Source organism: Podarcis muralis, chromosome 1, assembly GCF_964188315.1.
Source record: "Podarcis muralis chromosome 1, rPodMur119.hap1.1, whole genome shotgun sequence".
NCBI classification, from domain to species: domain Eukaryota; kingdom Metazoa; phylum Chordata; class Lepidosauria; order Squamata; family Lacertidae; genus Podarcis; species Podarcis muralis.
In genome coordinates this window covers 108,621,795-108,645,556 of record NC_135655.1, presented here as the reverse complement: position 1 = coordinate 108,645,556, position 23,762 = coordinate 108,621,795, and the positions used below count along the sequence as shown (strand labels likewise).

General features: G+C 43.1%; 1 protein-coding gene across 1 annotated transcript in view; it reads left to right on the top strand.

The window, feature by feature from the left end:
• The first annotated feature begins 2,278 nt into the window (after positions 1 to 2,278).
• LOC114605827 (sodium channel protein type 1 subunit alpha) overlaps positions 2,279 to 23,762 on the top strand; it is a 110,646-nt gene continuing 89,162 nt past the window's right edge. The window contains exon 1 of the mRNA XM_077936927.1: positions 2,279 to 3,033. The gene's annotated coding sequence lies outside the window, so the exon portion shown is untranslated. The remainder of the gene's footprint in view (positions 3,034 to 23,762) is intronic.

Sequence of the window (23,762 nt, the reverse complement as noted above, 5' to 3'; positions counted from 1 at the left end):
TTGTGACCTACAGGGCATTTGATCATGCTTAGGCAGAGAAGTTTTTAATCCACTGGCATGTTAATGAAGTAAAAACATAAGTTTTATTGTGGGGAAATGGCAACCAAATGACATTAGTTCTTCCAAAGAGGAGGATTGAACATACAAGCATATACTGTTGGAAACTGGCTTTCTGACTGGGCTGTGGCCAATCCTGAGGAATGAAAGTAGGGATGGTTCTTGTCCACAGCAGACACCCAAATACATCCCTATCAGGACCTCCATACACACTGCCCAGGCTTGCACCCTGGGGAGGTCATTTCATTGCTGCTAACACATCGGTTTTGACTTCCCCTCCAGATGCACACTCCATTGTCTCCTGAGACAGATAGATGCCAACAAGAAGACACCAGAGAGCTTTGAAAGGAGATCTCCAAACTAGGTGAATGTGCAACAGCACGACAGATGAGATGCAGTAAAAGTGTATTGGAATAACAGCAAGCTAATTACAATGCTCCTAATACTTGCCACATTGTTTATTTGCTTGTTTATATAGTGCCATCAGGGACGCGGGTGGCGCTGTGGGTAAAACCTCAGTGCCTAGGGCTTGCCGATCGAAAGGTCGGCGGTTCGAATCCCCGCGGCGGGGTGCGCTCCCATTGCTCGGTCCCAGCGCCTGCCAACCTAGCAGTTCGAAAGCACCCCCGGGTGCAAGTAGATAAATAGGGACCGCTTACTGGCGGGAAGGTAAACGGCGTTCCGTGTGCTGCGCTGGCTCGCCAGATGCAGCGATGTCACGCTGGCCACGTGACCTGGAAGTGTCTCCGGACAGCGCTGGCCCCCGGCCTCTTAAGTGAGATGGGCGCACAACCCTAGAGTCTGTCAAGACTGGCCCGTACGGGCAGGGTACCTTATAGTGCCATCAGTGTGCATGGCACTTTACAGAGTGACAAACAAAAAGACAAGCTCCTGCCCTCAGTGAGCTTACATCTCAGGTATGACACAAAAGGGGGGCGGGGTTGAGAGATTCTGTCAAGGGCTTCATGGGATAAGTCAGTTTTCAGGAGGAGGTTGAAGGAAACAGAGGCAGCATGATAGGTATGGGTTATGCCTTAAGGGCAAATGATACCTACATTGATTGCAGCTACCTAGGAAGCAGATTTGGGGGTCATGATGTCAGGTCAAAAGCTAAATGAGAATGCCAAGCCCTGAGTGTTAGAAATATTAGGGAAAGGACTGGAAATATAACAGCAACTTGCATTTATTAAGATTACACAGACATATGGTGCACCCATCATTAGAACACCACATGCAATCTTCATCGCTCACTCATATATATATATATATCCATCCTTTAGACTGTGGAACATACATAAAATAGCAAGTACAATTTATTGGAGCGTTGGAAGAAAGGCTGAGGAGGAGGAGGATTTTTTAGGTTAGGTAAAAATGACTAAGCTGGGGACAAAACAGATTTATAAATTGATTTTTGGTATGGAGAGAGTGTGCACACATGCAGATTATTATGTCCACTTTTTTTCTTCAAAGCACTACAACTCGGGATCAAACAACCAAACTGATAAGTTTTGTGCACACCCCAAAAGTGTTTCCTCACACAGTGGTTAGAATAGAATACAAGGCTTTTAAAGGGGTAAGGAAGAAGGATCCATTCATGATGACCAACTATACTCACTAGAAATGGAGCCTGCATATTCAGAGGCAGTATACCTTTGAATATTACCAAATGCTGACAGCAGTGGAAGGTCTTGAGCTTCCTGGGGGTGTCTCTTTAGCTACTGCTGAAAGCAGAGTGTTGGACTAGAGAGACCTTTGGTCTGTTCCAGGAAGGTCATTATTACAGGATTACATTATTTATCACCTCGCTCACCTTTACATGTTAGCAACCTACAAATGTTGACATTTCCTCATTTCCTGTTGTTAAACAGGGTTGCTTGGGTCTTTCCCCCTTTTTTTCTTCTTCTTCTTCTTCTTTTTTGCATTCCTACTTATTTACACGCTTTTCAAGTAAATTGGAGGAGGAATTCAAATCACATACAATATTTCAAACAATCCTCGCTATTACCCAGTGACAGAATTCTGTACAGGTCTTTGCCAACTCTTGCAAGCCAAGTGCCTATTTCTGTTTAGTTCCTTTTGCCTCCCTTCCAGAGAAAGTGCTAAAATATTCTAAACACAGTTGCAATCTAGGGTATTCTCAGATGCTCATCTTCAGAAAATAATTAAAGGCAGGAATCCCCATTAACAAGAATAATTCCCCCCCCCCAAAAAAAACCTCTTTAGAATCAGGTTTACACATGCTTTGCATGGGCAAAATACAAATCAATCGAATGCATTCAGCTCAACATGCCAAATGGGGTCCATGAGTGACAGTATCTGCACACCAATACTCTTATAGTGACACAACGGCGACATGCACACAGAGCACGATTTACTGAACGAAAGCATTTAAGATTCTGACCTTCCGTTCCTCTGTCTCTGCCTTCTACTCACCACACTGAGAAAACACAGGCAAGCATCATATCCTTCCCTCACTTGCCTCTCTCTGGCTCACATGAGCTGCAGCTATGCAGTCCTCGAGACAATACGACAGGGAATGTGTGAGGCTGGCTGTAAGGACAAATGCAGATTTTGCTGTCTGCCTTGCCTCGCTAAGGCTCTCGTCTATCCCGGTCATTCGTTCCAGGGGAAGAATGACACCAGCTTTTCTGAGCTAATCGTCCCTCTTCTCTTTGAGCAGCCCAGTTTTCAGGGGGGTGGGGAGAGAGAGAGAGAGAGAGAGAGAGAGAGAGAGAGAGAGAGAGAGAAGCTCCGTGATCTTCATGCAAACTACCAGCCCGTCTGCTGCCAGCACTTGCTACTCCTGCCAGGGATGACATTCAGGATACGGCGCTGGTTCCACATTATGTAAGGCAGTCTAGGTCAAGTGTAGGAGAGAGTCTACTGGCCTGAACAAGCTAGTGGGTTTCCTGCTTCAGCTTAATGCTTCATGGGGGCATGGAAGTTGGATTATGACCTTTTGCTGCATCTACTTGGGTAATTTTTTTTTTTAAATGCATGATTTACTGGTAACTATGCTGAGGGATTCTCAACCCCACCCCCCCACCCTCCAGTACCAATGACTATCAGCAATGCACCAGGACGCAGAGGAGAAATTGCTAAGAAAGGAAATTTGTGGTCTGTTTCTTTGCTTGAAAAAGCATTGTGTGTTTCTTGCTAGTCCTTTTCCAGCTTTGAAACACCCTGCAAACAAATAAATAATACATCAGGGCTTGCTTAACAAACATCTCTCTCCATGGGGGAATTACTGTTGATTTGACTGATTAAGCTATGAAAGAAAATCCATTTCCTTCGAGGTGTTGCGGGAGAATATTGTTGGGAATGGCTATTCAGCGTGGCAGATTTACTGCAGTTTGTGGATCTTTGCATTGCCTGGGACTCCAAATGTGTAAAAATGTGCTTTCTTCTTTCATAAGACAGCTGCTTTGTGTCTGCATTTGAGCTTGTGCCTCGTGTGTGTGTGTGTGTGTGTGTGTGTTTCTTTGTAGTATTAATTCATGGTAAAAATCAAGAAAAGATACTTGGCTAGCAGTCATTTCCTACCTCTGTGTATTTATATCCCCATAATATACATACAGGGGTGTGTGTACTGCGGACAAGACTGTACCCAGTGACTGCTCTGCAGATATCCAGAGAGAGTACCTTTGATGGTGTTTGCAGTCGAAGGATTTGTGTAGCCAAAAGGGTTCAAATAATATGCTAAAGTCTATTCCAAGAGTCCGGGTGGGGGGGGTGGAATATTGATCCCTGAATAGGATTCTATTACCAATGATGGTTTTTGGTTGTTGTTTTTGAGGGAGGAGAATCTCAGTATTGGGTTGCAGCAGAGCAGGCCTTGGGTAGTGAAGAGCACAATATTGATGCAGTCGCCTTGTGGACAGAATTTCAAGCAAACAGACTCATTTTGCTGGAGTGCTACCACTTAATGAGGCTGCATGATACATTGGACTGTACCCTGAAGCTCGGAGGCATTGTTCAGTACCATGGACAGCAACAAAGCACTGTTCAATCAGACCATATATATAACAAGAAGCAGGGCAGAAGTCCCTTAAAAGCACTGCTCATCTGCAAAACTTCTGTGCAACCAAAGCTCAAGTATGCTGCTTAATTATTATTATTTTTAAGCTAGATACGGTTACACATCCTGGAGTGGGGGGAAGGAGAATTTCTTCAGTCAGCACACTGACTCATTAAATTCTGCTAGCTTGCATCTGGGTTCTAGAAAGATTGGCTGCGTTCATACTGCTTTATCTTGCAGAACGACTAGGCTTCTTTAGCCTATATGAAGATATTAAAGGGGTGTTCTGGCTTGTAACAGTGAGATCTCACTTGTTCATATCATTTATGTCACTTTTTAATGAAAATAGTAAATCATTGCTGTTTCTTTTCAATATCCACAATGAAGTCATTTTCATCATTGCTATTCTTTCACATCTATCAGTGGAGGGGGTAAGTTGCCTGATTACCATTTATCTTTTTTTTAAAAAAATGAAAATACTTTCTGTTGGGATATCCAGATACTTGTATGATAGCCATAACACAAAGGAGGGGGTAAGGAATACAACCAATAACAAATGTTAAGGGAAAAGAACTTCCATTCTAATCTTAGATACCTGTCATTATATCCTTTGGGAAATACTGTTGTGCAATGTATAAAAGGGTAGCTTCCTTGTGCTAGTTCTGAAAATTATATTTAAAAGATATTATATTGGCTGTAAGCAACACAGGCTTTTGGATAAAATAGAAGTACTTGTGCTATTAATCTGGTGTATTTTTAGTTCCCTGTTCAACATATATTACAGCCCAATCCTATATATGTTTACAGGGAAGTATGTCTCATTGGATTTAGTAGGGTTAGTGTGTTCATAGGATTATAGTGTTAGGCTTTGCTTGGGTTTGGATATACTTCCCCTCCCCCTCTCTTTCTTCATCTTCATATTTTTTGCTACTCTCAGCAGTGAAGGAGACAGTATCTTGTTCTCTATTGGTAACTGAGAGGACTGTGTGTGTGTGTGTGTGTGTGTGTGTGTGTGTGTGTGTGTATTTGTGTATATACAGCAGGAAGTTATGGATACAGATTTCATACCTCTTGCCAATTAAGCTGATTCATTTACACCAGCACAACAGTGTGATGTAAATTCCTATACATGCATAGAATAAGTTTCATTGGTTCCCATGGAACTTTCTCCTAAATGCGTATGCCTGGGATAGCAAGTTTAATATATAACACAACCATCAAAGTCAATTTGCTAAGCCAAAGAATTGTAGCCAGCTGATCTTTATTAAATATAGGATTCAAAGAAGTAGAGGACCTTCTTGGTAGTGGTGCCCGCCCTGTGGAATGCCCTCCCATGAGATGTCAATGAAATAAACAACTATCTTACTTTTAGAAGACATCTGAAGGCAGCCCTGTTTAGGGAAGTTTTTAATGTTTGATGTTTTATCGCTTTTTTATTAATAATAATATTCTGTTTGGAGCTGCCTAGAGTGGCTGGGAAAACCTAGCTGGATGGGCGGGGAATGAATGAATGAATAAACTTATGTTTTGGTTTTTTTTAAAAAAATTCTGTAATGCTGTTTTAGATGTGAGGCCTTTCTTGATTCCCCAAAGAGCCAAAAGCTAACCAGCCATCCCTCATGGTGACCACTGCAAGCCAATTGAAGTGCATAGAGTCTAGGCCATTTTGAGGAAGGGTACAGGACCTGATACCACCCCACCCCACAGATTTGATGGAGTAAAACTCCCATCTTCCCTGACCACTGGCCATGCTGGATGGGGCTGATGGAAGCTGGAGTGCAGCAACATATAGGGGTGCCACAGGTTCCCCACCCTTGATTATGAGGATTCAACTGTCTCCTTGTTCACTCATTCTTTATCCCATGTAATAAAACCTCCAGGTGGTTTACAGAAATAAAACTTCAAAGTGGTTTATCAAAGGCTACTAGCCATGATGGCTCCGTACTACTTCCTGTTGGAGGCAGTTCACCTCTGAATACCAGTTACTGGGGAATGCAAACACAGAGAATGCTGTTGCCTTCATGTCCAGCAATTTGGTTGGCCCCTGTAAGAACAGGATGCTGGACAACATGGGCCTTTGGTCTGATCCAAGAGGACTTATCTTAATCTCTTGTGGCTCTCTAAGATCTTATGCGCAATTAGAATTTCAAGCATTTCATTCTTTTCAGAGTTCTCATGGGATTATGTTCATAAATGGATGTGTGGCATTCCTAAAGGAGCATTGCTTTTTCAGAGAGGGTCAGGAAACAACTCACTGTTGTGTAAGTGTTCTAGCTTCTTTGTTCAGGAGTCGCCTGATATTTCTGCCCTTTTAAGTACCTAGCAGTAGCAGATTTCAATATTAATTTAGTGTTGTTCCTGGTTCCATGCACAGAGCAGTGTATGTACACATGGATCACCATGCAGGTGGTCATCCTTCCCAATTTCAGCTTTGGGGAGAAACTCCTTGTGTATTGTAAGGATGCACCAATGTCTATGGGTGTACAGATGCACTTTTTTGGCACATCAGTGCTCCCACGTGCTTGGCAGTCCCATGGGTAAAGTTGGTGGCCTTGTGGTCTGGCAATGGCCTTGACAAATCTCACTGGCAAAACCCAGATTAAAGCCCGGGAAGAGCCACATTATTTTTTAGTGTGGCAGAAAGGCTGGAGCAGTGCATGCAGGGCAAAAACACTGGGGCCAGGGGCAGTGCACATGCCTCCTACAAAGCTCCCCTTCCCCACATCCTTCTTGAGTGCCTGAATGAGGCCAACACCAAATGGAAATGCAGGCCCAAGTTATTTCTGTGACCAGGCCATTGTTTTTATAGATCCGTCTGGACATTGTTGCTGTAGGTTCATCTAAGCATCTGGATTCGTCCCTGTAGTCTTTTGCACAGATCAGAGTAATTTAAGAAAGCAACAAACTGTTATTTTATTTCTTCTGTATCTGTGCCCCACTTCATGGTATATCAGGAGGCCTGGGATTCCTGTGAGAAAAGCTTGCTTTGTTCAGGTGCTGTTTCAAGAGGAATCAATGCAAACTTCAAATGTCAAAGTAAATGAATCCTTCCCTCTTCCCTCCCCACAAGCCCAAAACTTCCAGAGCATTTGTGCCCACCTCTGTAACATTGGTGCAATACTGTGTGGGAGAGACATAAACATGTCAGTTTTGTGTAGTTGATAGAATGTTGGGCTAGGACAAGAATAAGAAAATGGTGGCTGTTCAGATGTTTGTGGGCTACAATTCCCATTAAGCCTCATCACTGGGCATACTGACTGGGGCTGGTGGAAATTAGAGTCCAACAACATATTGAGGGCCACAGGTTCTCTATCCCTGGAGTAGGAAGACTGATGGTGATTTATTTATTTTTTAGTTCTAGTTCCTGTTGTTGTTTAGTCGTGTCCAACTCTTCGTGACCCCGTGGACCAGAGCACGCCAGGCACTCCTGTCTTCCACTGCCTCCCGCAGTTTGGTCAAACTCATGCTGGTAGCTTCGAGAACACTGTCCAACCATCTCATCCTCTGTCATCCCCTTCTCCTTGTGCCCTCCATCTTTCCCAACATCAGGGTCTTTTCCAGGGAGTCTTCTCTTCTCATGAGGTGGCCAAAGTATTGGAGTCTCAGCTTCAGGATCTGTCCTTCCAGTGAGCACTCAGGGCTGATTTCCTTAAGAATGGAGAGGTTTGATCTTCTTGCAGTCCATGGGACTCTCTAGAGTCTCCTCCTACATAGCCACAAAGCTCATTGGACTGTTCTTATTATTTATTAAATTTGTATACCACCCTATACCCTTAGCTCTCGGGGCGGTTCACAATATAAAATCACGATATCAAAAACAAAAGCAACCCAATAATCCACCCCCCCATTTCCACATTTTAAAAGAGCACCTGATGTCAATCAGCCCAAGACTAGTCACTGTGTTTCAAGCTAACCTACTTCACATGGTTGTTGAGAGCATAAACGAGGGGTGGAAAGAATGAGTGCCCTCCTAAGCTAATTGGAGAAAGCGTAGGATAAAAAAAAAGAGAGAGATGATGATAGCACACAAATTTTCATAGTGGATTAATGCCCCAGAAGCCTGAGTACGATGCAGAACCAGGCAGTGTTTGGTGGCAGTAAGCGATCAAACAGGCATGCTGTCACAGCTGTTAAGTGGCCTGCTGGGACTCCTTCTCTTGCTTGGGCTCATGGGACCTAGGCAGTCCACTGTCCTGATTACTCATGCATTGTGCTGGATGGAAAGAGGCTTCCCTGTCTTGCATACTGCAGCACAAACAAACAAAATTGCTTTTTGGTGTAGGCAAAATGTATGACGCTGGGTTGATTCTCGTGGAAAAGTTGCATCTTGCAGCTCCCCTCATTGATTCAGAAATGGTGTGTGTGTGTGCATGGTAGGCATTGGAACAGCCTCTATACTGGGATGCTGGCATGTTTGGCAGGAGTTTTGATGGAAGATGAGGCCTGCTTGACCTGCCCAGTATTTTGGGCAGGCCTTGACAGTCTGCTTGGGTGTAATTCCTCATCTGAAAAGCTCCTTTCCCAGCAATCAGGGCTACCTCTACACTCTGAGGGGAGGAAGTTCAGTCTCAGATTTGATACTGGCTGATAGAAGAAAACATGCTGGTTAATCTATATACAATCTCCCATGCCAATCTATAGTAAATTACGCTTAGCAGTTTGTTAGCACATTTTTGCACTGTACTAAAAAGTTTTTGAGATATTTATGGTCAGGGCACCTAAATTTTTGGCGCATATGAACCTTGTACAGCTAAGGATTCAGATCCAATTCCTGCCAAAGTGGTGACAAAGTTCACAAAAGCTTTTGCCTGAGACCTTGGAGAGCTGCTGTCAGTCAGAATTCGTAATCCTGGGCTAGAAGATGGGGAAATACTCTTGTGTCAATCAGCTCTTGGTAAATATGTTTATCTTTTGAGTGAGGCCACACCTCCCAAAGCATTCCCCCCCCCAAAAAAAAACCCCACCTCTTTATGTAGAATGCCATAACTGTGATCTTGCAAGACCTGCTTAAATGTGCCCTGGTTTGATTTTTCCAGTGGGTCTGCTACCCCAGCAAAAGCTGGTCAACGAGGACCAATGAGGAGCAGCCTCCTCTTCTTTGCACTCTCCTTTGGAGCAGCAGAGGCAGATTGGGTTCAGAGGAAGATATTAAGAAAATGGGAAGTGGTGACGATGGCAAGGGCATCCACTGAGGGCATCCTCCCCATTCCCACCCCCATTCTGGAGCAAGCACTTACTGTGGGAATGTTCAGGGATGCAGGAGAGGATATATTGTTTGATTATATCCTTTTCCAACTTGTGTTAACAAGTTCCACAATTTAGCAGAGTAACATCCCCCTTTTTAAACTTGCAGCGGATGCGTTTGCTCAGGCTCACTAAAGCCTCTATAATAACTGTTCTGACATTTCCCCCTTATTTCCTCTAAAAGATAAGACACAACACAGTCTTCTATAAAAGTATAAAAGGGTTTACTCACACATCATTCTGTTCACAATAGGATCCCAGAAGGCAGACTTAGCTTAGAAAAGTAACATATAGCTAGAAACTATCTCATAAGTGTTGGCTATTTGCAGTATGGTAGCGCTGCAGATAGCTTGCTGGGGAGATCATGCATTAAAAATGAAAAGGACTCAAAAATAACTTAAACAAGGTTTTAATAAGAAAAACAAAAACTCCATTTACACTAAATACATTAACAACCAAACCAGACCCAACCACCAACCCAAACCCCAGGGTAATGGGAGAGCTAGGTGCTGCTCCTTATATACTAAACCCAAATGCTGACACACCTTAATCAAATACAACTCAGCAGCACCTGCTATGTTTCACAGCTTTAAAGTTGGGTCTCGTTATCTTGCTCTGGCCCTTGCTCTGGCCCCTTTAAGATATACACATCGAGTGGAACAATGATGAACCTTTACATTTAAAGAAACCATTCAACATTTCCCCTGCGGTTCATCATTGTGGAACAAAAACAGAAAGCATACTTTGTACATGTTTTTCATGTGTAACCTTTGGAAGTGCTTTTGTAAAAATGTCCGCAATTTGACTGTCACCAGGAACATATTCAAATACAACCATTTCATCAGCAATTAGTTGCTTTACAAATTCTAAACGTAACCTTAAGACTCTAGTGCGCTGCGTATTGGTCTCTGAGCACAGGATAGCAAGTCCACTCTGGGAATCAAGGTAAACTTTTACTGGTAGTGTTACTTGCATCTGTAGGTCTGCAAACACTTGCAGATACCATTCTACATCATGAGTGGCCTGAACGCATGCACACAATTCACTTTCTGTTGTGGAGAGACAAATAATGGTTTGTGTTTGGGACTTCCATTCAAATGGACAACCGTTATAACAAAACACCATACCAGACACACCCCTGCAATTATTTTGTTCCATTGCATGAGATGCATCGCAGAAAATTTCAAAACCTTTGTCAATACATGTTGTAAACTGCAACCTATAATGTTTGGTATGTTTAAGGTACATTACCACTCTCTTAAGAGCAGAGAAACATTGTGTAGTAGGCTTTTCCACAAATTTTGCCAGAAAGTGAAAAGCATAAGTTATATCTGGTCTTGAGATTCTTTGAATGAAATTTAGCTTGCCTATAGCAGAACGATACAAAGTTTTGTTAGGAAATGGCTTGTCTTCACCTGTAAAGGTGAAACCACACACCATAGGTGTTTCCTTCCCATTTGCATTTTCTAAACATAGCATTTCAACAAGATTATCAATTTTTGCAGTTTGATGAACCAGAAAAGATCCATTTTTGCCTTTCTCAATTTGCATGGATAAGTAATTTTTAGCTATGCCTAATTCCACTACATCAAATTTCTTCTGTAACTGTGATACCACCTGTTCATATTCCTGTTTAGTTTTTGTAGAAATTAATACGTCATCTACATACACACATATTTTTGTTACAGAGTTTGCCCTTTCCTTTATGAACACACAATTGTCTGCCTTTCCTTGTGAAAAACCAATATCCAGCAATTCTTTTGCTAAAGTTTGGTGCCAATTCCTTCCACTTTGGTGCAGACCATAAAGGGATTTGTTTAATTTGCATACCAAACCTTCAGTGGCGTCTATGCCTTCAGGAACACGCATAAAAATTTGTTCTTTTAAATCTGCAAACAAATATGCAGTTTTTATATCTAGGTGATAAACGGAATGTCCACGCTGTGATGCATCTTTTAACAAAAGCTTAACTGTTTCATATTTTACGCTTGGTGAATAACACAAATCATAATCTTCGCCTGGAATTTGTTGAAAACCCCTAGCAACTAATCTTGCTTTGTACCTTACAACTTCATTTTTGTCATTCGTTTTAACTCTATAAACCCATTTCGAATCAATAAGTCTCATATCTGGGGTTTGTGGTACAAGAGACCAAGTGTTATGCTCTTTTAAAGAAGCTATCTCGGAGTTCATAGCTTTATACCAATTTGCAGCTTGTTGCTTAGGTAATTTCTGAACATCACTGTAGCTTTTTGGCTCAAAAACTACCTTATTGGCATACACAGTATTAAAATGTTCATCTGCAAATCGTTGTGGCTTCTGTCTCTTTCTATCTGAACGTCTCAGTCCAGAAGGAGAGTCAGACTTCTCAGACTTAATGGGACTAAGTAAACCACTAGTTTCAGGTTGTAAATCATTGTCAGATTGAAGAGGTGCCTGTAGGCTAAGCTCTCGGTCAGAAAACTCAAGAGAATCTGACCTCCCCTCGGGTGCCTGTGACTTTAAATCATCAAACAATTTATCAGACTCAACAGGCTTTTTGTCTTTTCCCATTAATTCAGAAGCACTATTTCCTGCTGCTTCTTCTGCTGTTTCTTCCTCTTCTTCCTCAGTATTATCTATACCATCAGTATCTTGGAAGACAGCAACTCCATTCCAATTTACAGTTTGTATCATGCTTCTGGTAATATGAAATTTGCCAGTTGCTGGTATGTAAATTCTGTACGCCCCCTGCTGGTAGCCCATTAATTTTCCCTGGACACTACGTTCACCCAATTTTTGCTTAGCAGGATAATGTATAATTACATCTGAACCCCAAATGCGGAGGTATTTCAGATTAGGGCGTTTTTTAAACAGTTTCTCATAGGGGGTGACATCTAAACCAGTATGATAACTGCGATTTCTAACGTAACAAAATGCATTAAGTGCTTCAGCCCAAAAGTCTTTGGGCAGATTAGCATCATGCAGATACGTTTTAACCCCTGCCTGTAGGTCACGCTGCACAACTTCAACAAGCCCATTTTGCCAGGGACTTCGGGGGCAAGATAACTCATGAGTAGTCCCCTGCGCTTCCAGGAATTTCTCAAAATCCTCAGAAACAAATTCCCCGCCCCGGTCAGAAAACAGGTTCTTAATTGGTTTGTTAAAGTGCGTTTTTACCCAGTTGCAAAAAACTTTATACTTTTCAAATGCTTGGGACTTCTCAGCTATTGCATAAGTCCAACAGTATCTACTATACTGGTCTATCAGAGTAAGCCAGTACTTAGAACCTCCTAATGATGGTGGGAGTGGCCCAACTAAATCACAATGTACACGCTCAAATGGTTCAGTTACTTTCCTATCTGAGCACCTACCCTTGCGTGCAACCTTAATCTTATTCTTGCAACAGGATAGACATTGCATAAAGAATTTACATGGTTTTAAGTTGAGGCCATTAACGATATTCTTTGTCTTAATTACATCAGCAAAATTCAGGTGTCCCAGAATTCTGTGCGCCTCATGGACACACCCGGAATGAGGCCTTACATTCCTCAACACCTGGCTTGACTGTGCTTCTCTGCAATTTATAGGCGATTGGGAGTAGGTGCGAAAATAGAGTCTATATAAACCATCAGAGTCCCGGGCATACAATAAACGTTTGTTCCCATCAAAAAACTCACACATTGATTTTAAGAAACGCACAGTTATGCCTTGACGAGCAAAGCACCTTACTGACAATAAATTGTCCACTGACGGGCAGTAAATGCAGTTTGCTATTGTAATGTTTAAAGAGTCAAGTTTAACAGTACCTCTGCCAAGCGACTGCAAGACTTGTGAATTGGCTAAATGTACATTACCAATTTCCTCTTCGAAAGAAATAAACAAGCTTCGATCATTGCAGATGTGCTGAGATGCTCCAGAGTCTATAATAAAAGACTTCCACTTGGCATCTTTAATTCTTTTACGATTTGTAGTCCAAGCATGAAAAGCTCGCGGCTCGTTTCTGTCTTTACTATACGATGTCTGCTGTTGGGCTGACAACCGTGACTGACGAACAGAAACAGACTTGGGAGTACTTTGCTTTCTTTTGGCTCTGCAGTCCTTTGCAAAATGTCCTTGCTTATCGCAGAACCAACAACGCTTTGCAGCTTTAAATGCAGTTGTATCACCACAGGTTTGCATATGGCGTTCCTCATTCTTTCTGGAAATAGGAGTGCTTATGGCACAAGCCTCCCTTCTATCCAACTCGCCCAGTTCCTTTGTCCTTTCTTGGCTGGAGCCAAGAGAGCATCTTTGGCTAAGCAGATGTTCCTTCTTCAATGCATGTAGTCAAAAGAGAGAGAGATGGCTGCCCTGTGCTTTTGTTGTTACCTGCACAGGTGAGGCCATGCCCACCTCAAGTCACACGCAGAGGAAGTCTGTCCCAGCCCAGAAGGAAACAGGAAGTTTACCAGCTGGCTGGACAAACATTCCTCCCCATGTGTAAACATGTTCACTCTAGGAAGGTTGTACTTGACTGCTCTTGTGTTTCACATCCCACAACAACGCATGGTTAACTTGTGGAATACATTGTCAAAGGCCAGATATTGGAAATGGGATGCTGGACTAGACAGGTGTTGTTCTGATCCAGCAGGGGAATATTGTGTAGTTGGTGAGGACTGTCTGGGTTTTGATTAAACATTAGCAAGAGGTTCCTGATAATATGGGTGGCTTGACAGAATGCTTCAGAAGGTGGTAGACTCTTTTTTAAGCGATTATTAAGCAGAGGCAAACAGCCACTCTTCAAGAATGTTGTAGTGGTGGCTTTCCTGAATTGGCTGTGCATTGGATAGGATGACCTTTGAGGTCCCTCCCAGTTTTCTAGATTCTATGACTTGAGTAGAATTAGCCGTGCTTTACTGTTTGTGTTCAGAACGTTGACAAATGAGACGAATTAGTGTGGTGGAAGGCTTAGATGACACAGTCAGAAAGCTATACAATAAATTTATTGTCTTTATTTCTCCCTCTGAGAAGAGCAGAGCAGGAAGAAGCAGCTCCCACCTCCACCCATATAACCCTGAGTTCAGTGCCACCTACTGGCTAAATGACATAATGACATTGTCCACACAATAAGGGATACACACATATGGCTATTCAGGTTGCTCAGTGGCAGAGTCCACTTTTGACTCCAAGTTGTGCAATGACCATGTAGCCAGATTATTACTAATAATAGTACTATGTACTATTGTGCTGTTAACTGAGTGTCCCAAGTCAAGCAAACATAAGATGCTCGTTTTCCTCATGCAAGATGACCTCAGTACGAGACTCCTAACTTGCAGCCTCAGCACAAAGGTCACTGAGTAAATGCACACAGAAGGTGATCCATATTTTCCTTCCTCCACTTCAGTCATTCCCTATCAGGGCCAAAGCTTGTCATGTTCCTTGCCATACTGCACTTGTCCTGCCACACAATAGACTTCAGTCTCCAGTGCTGCCAAGCTCAGGCTTTTCCGAATTACTAAACATTCAGCCCCAGGGGAAGAAATAATGTGAAAAGAAAGTGGAGAATTTAAAGCAGCAGTGATGAAATTAACTCCCCTGTCAACACAGTAGCCCACAGTAGAGTATAAAGTATTAAATCTAATTCTCGTAAGTTTTTTTTTTTTTTTTAATGCAAGTAACACATTAAATAAGTTCATGTTGTCTGGCAAAGAGATGCATGAAGTAAAATTCACTCATTTCACACAAGGGCAAACAATATGTATGAACAGGGCTCTGTGCTCAGATTGTTCCCTGGCATTTTGATCTACTGCAGGTTCACAACACTGGTGGAGGGAGTGCACCACTGGCATACCATGGTGCTGGTCCACTTTGGGGGGAGTGAGGGGGCTGAATCCAGGCACTTCCTGAGACCATATGTTAGTGGTGATGTCCTTATCTGCAAGTAGGGATGGGAAGGAAATTAATCCAGTTCACATTTTAAAGTGATCTTACCTAATCTGCACTTCCTGAACCAAGATGTGAATTAAAATGCAGCTGTCCTTCAAAATCCACACTTCTCTGAATTTTGTAAGCAACCAAAGTATGTTGCAACCAGCCAAAGTGCACATTTGCGGAAAGTGCACCAGAAAATAAGCAGGTTAGCGAAAAGAATATTCAGATATATTGTGCTTTGTATTAGAGAAAGCTTCTTAAGAAAATTGCACCTATTTGACAAAATTCAAATATCCATATGTTAGGAGAAATGTACACAAAAGTTCGCACAATTTTTCATGTGGACTGTCTTGAAGAAAAACCAGCCCACAAACTGACATGGAAATGGGGAGAACGGAACTTAAGATGAGACAATTGAGAAACGGGGAGAAACATCCACCCCTGCCTGCAACTCTGGATGCAGATTTCCACATTTGGACCACTGGCACCAGCACTTGGCAGGGGTGGCCAGCCTGGATGGGTGCTGTCAGCCACGCTGCTGTGCTTACTAGGAAGGAGGGGGCCAGTGTGGTGCAAGTGCAGTGGCAAAGCCAGTTCAGCACCACTGCCACTGCACCCACCCCACACTGACACCCCACAGTACTGCCTTCACTGCAGCAACTGGTTCGCTGATGATTCCCCTCTATTGTGGGGGCTGTCTCCATTAAGGTAGGTGGAACCGAAAGCTGGAAAATGCATGCCAAGCTAAATAAAGTGCTGTGCATCGTGTGTTTCCCTTCCTGATTCAGCTTCTGGGGCAGTGAACATGGAGCCCACTCTGTAGAGCAAGAATTGTGCTTATTAGCTGTTCAGAGAGGCTGGATATGGGCAAGGAGAGCAGAGGCTGGACTCTGCTCTCCTTGCCCTATCACCACCATCACTGCATTTTTCCAATCAGGCTCTTTCTGCTTAGCTCTGTCTGCAGTGCATGTGTATAGGTAACTCGGGGGCCATTGGTTCCTACAGATTTTGGGTGCTGAAGTTTATTTTTATGCGTGGGCTCTCTGCCTAACCTAGAACTACTGCATAGTTGTCTTGATAGTCTAACTCATCTCATGGGGTGCTAAGTACTTATCACTCAGTGCTAAGAACCCCCACATTTAAAGCATTTGGGTCTGTGACATAGCTTTGTCAGGCTGATTAAAGCAAGCATCGAGCATTTGTGATTTTATATTGCTGCATGTGCCACACTTCCCTAAGCAGGGAGAAGTCCCAAGGGGAAGTGCTACCTAGGTAGGGTTTCCTTTGGGGAAGAGAGCAAGAGAGAGAGCACACCCTGGAGTCTGAAACTGTTTTTTGCTTTATTATCTGCTTTATTTACAGATGTGCAAAGAGAGAACAAAGTGGAGGCAAACAACTGACACTCCTAATTGGCACTTGATCTGCTACCCTACACCAGATCCCACGGAAAGAGTCCTGAAGAGAGCCTTTAACCGGCTCTCTGTGCTTCTCTCTCTTCTTATTCCAAACTGCAGGCAGCACCCACCAGTCTCTCTCGTGCACATACACTTTTTATGGGCCCCTTACATCCCCAATAGACAGGGAAGTCACTGTCACTCCTTCAAAACACTCAAGAGAGATCCCCAGGCATCAGAAGGCCATCTCTGTAAAATTGGCTCCCATGGAGGAAACATCAACGGGCCATTATGAACTATTAACCCACAATTCACCCAATGAAAGGAAACTGCCAGGCGGCTGTAACACTATACTGGATACCACAATATTATCAGATCTGATGAGTCCACTTCTTTTTCTATAGTTGATGGTTGCTATGTTGCCCCAACTTGCCATGTCTTCGTATTGATTTGTCCCATTGCCTTAATTTCACTCATTCTCTGCACCAGGTGATTTCCCAGGATATGGAAGTGAACTCAGTCCTGGCTCCCTCACTTACGATGTTCAGGCTGCTGCGAGTGTGTGCTGAGCCGTTCCTGCATCTTTGAATAAGCGAGAGTATAAATACAAGGGATTGTGGCCCTGCTACCTTACTGTCCTAGTCATCTGTAGGGGATGAGACAGCCAGGAACAAAGCTTGAACCCCAATTCTCATGAAACCTTCTCCTTCTACAAGAGGTAACAGATGGAGAGAAGGAGAGACTAACACTGTAACTTAATGCACACTTACCTAGGGGTAGGCCTTCTGAATACAGTGAGGCTTACCTCTGTATAACATGCACAAGACTGTGATAGAAGTGTTTTGTTGTGTGCTTTTTAACTTTAACTTGCTTTACATGAGTGTGGGATTTCTGGCCCTCTAGATGTTGCTGGACTATAGCTTCTATGATTCCTGTTGGCCACACTGGATGTGGTTGCTGGGACCTGAAGACCAGCACCACCTGGATGGTCCTAGGCTCCCCACCCCTGCTTTACAACTTCCCAGGGTCAACTATACCATTAGGCGGCAGCTGCTGAGGGACAGGGAATGGTAGGGAGAGGCTGGAGGGCAGAACTGCCTTTTCAGGGTCAGTTCTCCATTGTGGACAGTCCTCTCTGGTGAGGTGCATCTGTCTCCCTCATTCTTGACTTTTAGGAGGGATCTAAATACATTCCTCTTTACCCAAGCATTTGATGGCTGAAATATACTGTTCTTGGCACCCCTGAAATTCCTGGTTGGATGTTTTAAACTGTTTTCAGAGTGTTTGAAACTGCTTTATGCTGGTGCCCTCAGCTGTGATGGAGGGTATTGTCTGAGTGTTAGCATTGAAGCAGGATTCAGCTGCCTGTTGGATTCTGCATGTGGCATAGCCGAGGGTGCCATCTTTGCCCTTCACCTCAGGACAACATAACGTCTTGGGCCAGGCTTGGGACTTTCCTCGTGTTCTTGTTTGTTGTTGTTGTTTAGTCGTGTCCAACTCTTCATGACTCCATTGACCAGAGCACGCCAGGCTTGCTCGTGTTCTTGTTATTTTTACTCTAATATGTATGGAAGGTTTTTTTTTTTTTTTTTCAGAAACACTTGCTTAGAGTCTGTCACGTTTCTGTGGTTGGTTCTTTCACAAGCATACAGAAGTAGAGGGCAGCCTTTTCACAACTTAACACTTCTCTGATCATAATGATACTCTGTGTCCGACATTGTGTCTAGAAGTTCTGGAAATGAAACTACCTGTTGTTGTTGTTGTTGTCGTCGTCAGTGTTTAATTATTCTGTGCCGTCCATTTTAAGCTGTGTCTAGGGGGGAAAATGCTTTAGATACCATTGATTTGTGGAGCAGCAAGTTGCAGCTATCAGAATGCTTTGAAATACACACAGATGTGAAAAGCGATGGTTAGTTACATGGTGCTATTTGTGTGGATGGTGAGGGAGACCAGGTTTCACATCGCTACTCAGTCATAAAGGCCCGAGGTCAATCACCAACTCTCAGCCCAACCTACCTCACAGGGCTGTTGTGGAGGGAAGAATCATGTATGCCAGTTTGAGCTCTTTTTGAAGAAAAGTTGGGGTATTAATGCAAAAATAGATACTTTACATGCCTTTGGTAGCATAATTAAACTCAGTAGAGGTCCATGGGGTGAGGTGGAGCTGTGCAACCACCCTCCAGTTACTGGTGCACCCACACAGCTCTGAACTTGCTGCTACCCTGTCCTACCCCCAGCTCCTTCCACGCAAACTGTAGCGAAACCGGTGCTGAGAGGACAGCTCCACCCGACCACATGAGCTGCTCCTGAATCTGCTGGTAACAGCCGAACTATATATGAGTAGCCGAATCAGGTTTTCCTGGACAGTCACTGTCCCATTCAGACTTGTCATATAGCTGTGTGTTCCCTCCTCCCAGAAATCTCCCTGGTTATTCAGACTATCATATTAGGGAGAAGGTTTCTAGACTAGCCTACTTTTCAGTGTGTAAGAGTTTTGGTTTTTTCCAAGCATGTAATCTCTCCCCCCACCCCTCACACCTGCAGTGCAATGTGGAACAGTCCAGAAAAATCAGCGTTTTGTGATTCTACTGCATGTGTACATTGTCCCTGAAGTGAAGTGGCATTCTACTAAACACAAGAGGAAGGGGGGGGGATCTGTTTAGGAATGGGCAGGGGTCAGTCTTAATGCACACAGCAACCTTTAGCAGTTTTCTGAAACCATCCAAAGAGTTAATTTCGCTTGCAGATGTTTTGGGCATCGAGAAAAGGAAAAGTAACCCTTCGAATAACGGGAGAGGGAAACAACTGAAAATCCAAAAGCAAAGACTCTGGAAATGTTAGCATTTAAATAGTAATAATAACAATAACCTCTTCTTAGTCCGTCTCTTCTGAAATGGTTCTGGATTGTGGCCCACAGTGGCTATTCATAGCCTTGGTTAAAATGAAAAAAGAGAAAGATGCCGTTCTGCTGAAGAGGCTTTTCAGATTTAATAAATAAATAAACAGAGTACAGGTTCATTTATTTTGCCAGTAGATGGAGCTGTCCTGTAAAGATGATGGGCTCCTTCCCCCCCACTCCTCCATTCCCCCCCCCTCACTTTTTTCCCAAGCTATTTGCTGATTTGTATTAGGTACCATAGAGTGAGCCTTAGAACAGGAAGCCGAGGCTGAAGCAGAAAGGATACTGCAGAGGTCTCTCCCTCCCTCTCCTTTTTCTCACCCCCCACCATCACAATGGAAATGCAGCAGTTTTGAATACTTGGAAATCTTTTCCGAACCGGCAAGCAGAAGATCTGGCTTAGGTAGCATTTCATCACAACTGTTATTCCTAGATCCCTTTTCTTTCCTTTTCTTTTTTTGGAAGGTGGGGAAGGGGGGGGTCCTTTCGTACGACACATTTATAACGCTTGTTAATGATCAGGTAAGGCAGCAGTCTGGCTTGTTGTTTAAGAGACTTCATCTGTTCTGCTTTTTTCCTTTTCAATCTTATGGAAATGCTTACTCCGGGCATAGAAAAGACAATTCAGTTGGGAATTTGCTTTTTTAAAAAAAATATCTTAGTAGAGACTGAAATGAGGTCGTTATTGCAGCGGAGCATTCTGTTGCAAGCTGGGGTTCACTTACCTTACATTTTGCTGGGTGCATGTCAGGTCTTTTGGTTATTTAATAATTGTTGTCACAGTCTAGATGTTCCCAGTCGTCATTTAGGAATGCTCTCCTTTTCTTTCTTTGGAGGTCATGTTGTTCCTTGATGTGAAGGATATTCTGGACTTATCTTGAAGTCAAGGAGCGAGGCAGGAGGGTTTCCAGAGTCTTAGCACTGCAGGGGTGAAGAGCTTCCCTCACCCTATTCCAACAGAGGCTCTGTTTCATAGGCCCAATGTCTTTTCAAGGTTTATTTGTTGTTTTTCTCTCCCCCTCCCTCCAAACCTCCCCCCCCCCTTCCCTAGAGGGAATCACTAGTTTAATGAGGTGGAGAGATGACAAGCCTTTGGTTAAGATAAAGAGCATCCCTGGTGATCAGTGTTGCAGACGCAGCTCTGTTTCCATCATCCGAAAATGCGTTGTTAAACAGTGCAGGGGACTTGCCAGGTGAACGACAAGTCCTCCTTTCAGCATCTATGCTAAGATGGATTTGTCCGGGGCTTCTTGTGCAAGGTATGTGCTTAAGGCTTGATCAGATTCATCAGGCATGGCTTGGTCTCCCCTTCCCCCAACCCCTTTCACCTGGCAAGAGAGTTGTTGTGGTGGTTGTTTGCTTCTTTTAGTATTTGGCTGGATACCTTGACTGAGGTCCTGAGGTGGGTCCTTTAAGGTCATGATTCCAGACCTGTGTCCCAAGGCACGGATTTCACAGGTGTGATGACAGCCCTGTGGAATCATCTGAAGCTCTTAGTCCCTCACCTCTGAAAGTTGGCAGGGGAGCCTTTTCTCCTTGAATGTGTAAGTTCCAGAAAGAACCAGCCAGGTACCATGTAAAAGAAAACAGACCCAAGTAGGGCATTGTAAAGACTGGTGCCATTTTAAAAACAAAACAAAACAAAACCCTTGCAGACCTTTAGAAAAAGTAATGGGCCTTCGCTTGCTTCTCTAATGCACAGATCTTGAGCAGGCTGCATCAGTTTCATTTCACTCATCCAAGTACTATGGCTGACTTCATTGCTATGTAACCGACTGTACCATTGTGTTGCATGCAGAACTTCCCACAAGTCCCAGTATGGACCAGCTGGCATGGGAGCTTATCCCCATGTTCCATTTTTCTTTTGGCTATTGCTGGTTGTGTGGAGAGTTTTCTCACCCATGCCAGATGTTCCTGGGAGTATGCATTGGTGGCAAAGAAACCCTCTGTCTCATTCTGATATTTGATTTGCTCGGTCGCGCTAGACATCATTGCAGTGAGATAAAAAGCCACTATCTCGCCACAGGGAAAAAAGAATGCACAGGCCAGGCTTACATCCTGCAGCTCAATGATGGAGAGAGATGTTTGGACCTGTAGGGTGCAATCCACTGTAAACTGTCCATTGATCACGCTCCCTTGATGTGAATGAGAAGCAGAATGCTAGTTGACAGACTAGGCACGTTGTGTAATTGAACATGTATTAAGATGCTGTGTGTATATTTTATCCAGAGTGCCGAACTATAAATGATGTGTTTTCTATAGTGAGATCTCTCTCACATTTTTTTTTTAACTATGGAACATTGGCTAGGAACAGTGTTAAGGGTTTTTCTTAAACTTTTATGGTCTCACCTTAATAATATCACTTAGATTGAATCAAACCATGCATAGGGGAGAGGAAATTGTATATTCAGAATGGACAATTACATTTAAGGGGCCCAGCTTTCCTAGATGGTACCAATTTTCACCTGCGTTACTTTCAGTCTAGCAGTGAGCTTTTTGGATAATGTATTTCATGTCAAAATGGATTTTGAGAAAACTGAATGATAGATTAGCTCTGTGGTTTTATTTGCAAGGTAAGATACCTATGTGATCCTTTAACCAACCCTGAAACACATCCTGTGGAACTAAGTACTCTGGCAATTCTGCAAAAGTTAAAGGTATTTACTCTATGGACCAGTCTTTTCAAGGCTTCCAGATCTGTAACTGGTGATTCTCCTGTGAATACGTGGTTGTTGATGCCAACTGGATTTCATCCCATTCCTCTTTCTCAGGAGAGCCTTGTCCCTACAGACAATCCCCTGTCACTTCATTCATCATTTAGATAGTCAGCATCTTCTTACAGCTTGTTCCCTTTGCCCACAGTCCTCACTTTCAGAGGGCTTTTTTGTTTGCTTGTTTTATTTGATTGGTTACCTGTTCATCCAATTGCTGGCTGAGTTGCTACATGCTGTGCCAACCACCTCACAGCTCTGGTGTTAACCTACCATCCATCCAACCAACCTTTCCATTCCTTCTGTACTTCCAAATCCCTGTTAACATTAACATATCACCCATCTCAATTGCTAGAATGAATAGAGCCAACTCTTTCCTGGTCTATCTTTCAGGCCCCAACCTCTCATGTTTGTTCAAAATGTTTTGGCCAGTCTTCTGTCCTGTCCTTCTGTTAGCTGTGATTCTCCAACAACTTCTTTTTAGGCTTCCAAGATTTTCTACCTCTCTAAAACATGGTTACATCAGAAGTGTGCCCCTCAGTCTCATTGAGGAATTGCCATAGGAAGAGTTATAGCTCAGTGGTAAAGCGGGTGATTTGTATGCAAAGGGCCATGTCCGAAATCTGAAGAGATGGGCCAGTCATTGTAGGCGATCCTGAGATAGAGGGACCAGTGGTCTGACTCACTACGAGAGGAGCTGAAAAGCCCTCACTACTACATAGATTCCCAGCCAAGGTAAATATGGGGTAGACTAGCAAGTAATAAATACCCTTAGATATCCTTTTGTGTGATGTAGGTCACTCTGTCAAAACTGAATTGGTTCAATATGGTGAGACTGAGCTAAGATAGTATGAATGGGACCTAAAATCATTTCCATGCATACAAAGTTTATTTTGAGAATTCTTTTTTTTTTAAGTTTACATAAAAATAACAAGAAACAAGCAAGAGAAAACTTAAGCCTGATTCCAACTTTACAGTGGCCAAAACAACTAGTACAGATGTTACTTCTAGCAAGTCCTGGCAATGCGCTTTTTGAGTTTTGCAACACAATCCTTACTCATTAGTAAGCCCTACTGCAGTGTCCCTATTTTAAAAGGGAAAATCTCAGATTTACAGAAGCCATCCTGTTTTTTTATTTGATCCCAGAAAGTCCCGCTTTTCTTTAAGACGTCCCTATTTTCATCAGAGAAATGTTGAAGGGTATGGAGTTATGGGACCCCCGAGCCAAGGAGATAAGTAACAATACAACCTTTAGAGGACATCTGAAGGCAGCCCTGTTTAGGGAAAGTTTTAAAAAGTTTTATGTTTTTATATATGTTGGAAGCCGCCCAGAACGGCAACCCAGTCATATGGACAGGGTATTAATTATTATTATTAATTTGTTTGTTTGTTTATTTTTGAATAGGACGTCCCTATTTTCATTGGCGAAGTGTTGGAGGGTATGCTACTGGTTGCAATTGGACTTGCTCCCTAATTAGTGTGGATAGGATTGCTGCTTATACACAACTTGTCTGAAAATAACACGATACGGCCTACTTCTGAGTAGA